Source organism: Sciurus carolinensis, chromosome X, assembly GCF_902686445.1.
Source record: "Sciurus carolinensis chromosome X, mSciCar1.2, whole genome shotgun sequence".
Classification (NCBI taxonomy): Eukaryota; Metazoa; Chordata; class Mammalia; order Rodentia; family Sciuridae; genus Sciurus; species Sciurus carolinensis.
In genome coordinates this window covers 101,714,807-101,718,288 of record NC_062232.1, presented here as the reverse complement: position 1 = coordinate 101,718,288, position 3,482 = coordinate 101,714,807, and the positions used below count along the sequence as shown (strand labels likewise).

The 3,482-nt window shown below is 37.7% G+C and overlaps 1 pseudogene; it reads right to left on the bottom strand.

Annotated features, from left to right (window-relative positions):
• Window positions 1-1,656: 1,656 nt before the first annotated feature.
• Window positions 1,657-3,060, bottom strand: LOC124971636 (high mobility group protein B1-like; annotated as a pseudogene).
• Window positions 3,061-3,482: the final 422 nt, after the last annotated feature.

Sequence of the window (3,482 nt, the reverse complement as noted above, 5' to 3'; positions counted from 1 at the left end):
AATGCCAGAGTTCAAAATACTGTTCTTAACTGCTTTGAAAAGAATTGTAAATCATTTTAAGTAGACATAAACAAAAGGAAGAAATATCTTTTAACAGAAGTTTTATTTGGTCATTTAGGAAATAATGTTGTCTCTGGAGGAAAACATTTCATTTTCTTAAGTATGTTTTTGTTATCCAAAGGCATGGATTGTTTTAGGACTTATTTTCTTCTTTTTCTCTGCTTTTTTTAAATGTAATAATCACAATATCAAGGGACAGTGTATTGTTTTGTGGCAAAAGCTATATCTACAGGCAAAGCAGGAGGTAGCATTTCAGCACTGTTGCTGCAGATGGAATATTGAGGTCAGTGATAGTTTTTAATTAAAAGTTTGCTCTGCATTGCATATTTTTGGCCCCTTTGTCTAGTATGAGAAAATTGTATTTATTTGGGTTTGTGTCCATGTCCTCTGTTCTGTACCATTGATCTACCTATCTATTTTGGTACCAATACCATGCCATTTTTGTTACTATTGCAACAGAATGAAATTAAACCCCTATCTCTCACCCTGCACAAAACTCAACTCAAAATGGATCAAGGACCTTGAAATCAGACCAGAGATCCTGCATCTTATAGAAGAAAAAGTAGGTCCAAATCTTCAACTTGATGGCTTAGGATCAGACTTCCTTAACAGGACTTCCATAGCACAAGAAATAAAAGCAAGAATCAATAACTGGGATAGATTCAAACTAGAAAGCTTTCTCTCAGCAAAGGAAACTATCAGTAATGTGAAGAGAGAGCCTACAGAGTGGGAGAATATCTTTGCCACTCATACTTCAGATAGAGTGCTAATTTCCAGAATATATAAAGAACTCAAAAAACTCTACATCAAGAATACAAATAATCCAATCAACAAATGGGCTAAGGAAATGAACAGACACTTCACAGAAGAAGATCTACAAGCAATCAACAGATATATGAAAAAATGTTCAACATCTCTAGTAATAAGAGAAATGCAAATCAAAACTACCCCAAGATTCCATCTCACCCCAATTAGAATGGCAATTATCAAGAACACAAGCAACAATAGGTGTTGGCGAGGATGTGGGGAAAAAGGTACACTCATATGTTGCTGGTGGGGTTGCAAATTAGTGCAGCCACTCTGGAAAGCAGTATGGAGATTCCTCAGAAAGCTTGGAATGGAAGCACCATTTGACCCAGCTATCCCACTCCTTGGCCTATACCCAAAGGACTTAAAATCAGCATACTACAGAGATACCGCCACATCAATGTTCATTGCTGCTCAATTCACCATAGCCAGATTTTGGGACCAACCTAGATGTCCTTCAATTGATGAATGGATAAAGAAACTGTGGTATATATATACAATGGAATATTACTCAGCTATAAAGAATGATAAAATTATGGCATTTGCAGGCAAATGGATGAAATTGGAGAATATCATGCTAAGTGAGGTAAGCCATTCTCAAAAAACTAAAGGACGAATGATCTCACTGATAAGCGGATGAGGACATATAATAGGGGGTGGGAGGGGTTAGTGTTAGGTATGCCTTGACTCCATGTACAAACAGAAAAACAACATGTATTCCATTTGTTTACAATTAAAAAAAAAGTTTGCTCTGAGTCATCCTTTTCAAATCCATTAGGCTTTTAAATGCTAAATTAAGGTTGGTTTTTCAAACACTGCTATTGATAATGGCTATTAGGAAAATTTTTTGAATTTGAAATATTATATAAAATGTGATAAGAAGGAAATTAAAAGCTTCTGCTGGATATCTCTACCTAATTATTCATAAGTAACTCAAAATAAGCATATCCTATGCAGAACTCCATCATTTATGTACTACCAACACTGGTTGTACATTCCCTATTTTGATGAATTCCTCCAAACTTCTTGTAGGTCTCAAAACTAGAAATTTTAGTTCACTGAATCTTTACTATGACAGAACATTAGAATAATCTACACAGTTGTTTTTTAATAAAAAATGTATTTACTTAGAAGCATTCAGAATATCAACAAAATAGCTGTAACTTTTTTGCAATTAAAGGATGGTATTCAGTTAACAGAACACCAATTATTTCGTATAAGCTGCATCAGAGACAACTGAAGATGAAAAACTACTGTTCCCATGTATAACTAATTTGTTTTGTGCACCAACAACAACCTGCTTTAAATTTCCATGCCAATTTACAACGTCCATACTGTGCCAGGCAAGGTTAGTGGCTATAGAAAATACCACCAGGACAGGGCTATGTAAAGACACATTCGGTAGTGTGTTAACTATACAAAAAAAGAAACCGTATGGTTTAAAAACAAATATTACACAGCCTTACATTTCAATTTTTTTCTTTAAAAGGAGTGAGTTGCATACAGGGGAGTTAAATGCTTTATAGGCAAGAAAAAAAACTGCACTAGAACCAACTTTTTTATCATCATCATCTTCTTCATCTTCATCTTCTTCATCTTCCTCATCTTCCTCATCTTCCTCCTCTTCCTCTTTTTCTTTTTTTTCAGCCTTGACAACTTCCTTTTTTGCTGCATCAGGTTTTCCTTTAGCTCAGTAGGCAGCAATGTCTTTTTCATATTTTTCCTTCAGCTTAGCAGCTTTCTTTTCATAAGGCTGCTTATCATCTGCAGCAGTGTTAATCCACATTTCTCCCAGTTTCTTTGCAACATCACCAATGGCCAGGATGTTCTCCTTTGATTTTTGAGTGATACTCAGAACAGAACAAGAAGGCGGCCCACGGAGACCTCTTGGATGCATTGGGATCCTTGAACTTCTTTTTTGTCTCGCCTTCAGGAGGGATATAGGTTTTCATTTCTCTTTCATAAGGGGCCTTGTCGGCCTTTGCCATGTCTTCAAATTTTCCTTTCTCTTTAGCAGACATGGTCTTCCACCTCTCTGAGCACTTCTTAGAAAACTCTGAAAAGTTGACTGAAGCATCTGGGTGCTTCTTCTTGTGCTCCTCCCGGCAAGTTTGCACAAAGAATGCATATGATGACATTTTGGCTCTCGGTTTCTTAGGATCTCCTTTGCCCATGTTTAGTTGTTTTTCCTCAGTGAGGCCCAGAGTTGCCCAGTGCCCGTCCGACTCTCACTTGCCCCAGCGCTGTCTCTGTGGAGCTCAATGCACTGCAATGGCTATGAGAGCAGGAACCAGATGCAGCCTCCTTACTCCCTCTGCTCTGTCCACACAGTTGTTTTTAATTAATAGACATTTTTAAAGAGTTTTAGGTTCACAGAAAAAATATAGGTAATTGCGGGAAGCCATCTATGTGCCATGTGTGAAATGAGCAACATTCATGCCATTAGACAGGGAAGCCCTGTTATGGGAACTCCTAGGCGGAAACCCCCTGGTGCTAGAATGCCCATCTCAAGTTGGCACCCTGTTCTAGCTCACAGATCAAGTTCAAACACAGTCCCAGGGATCGAAGTAACCTGCCAAGAACCAAATGCCAAATAACCTGCTTACAGCAAGATC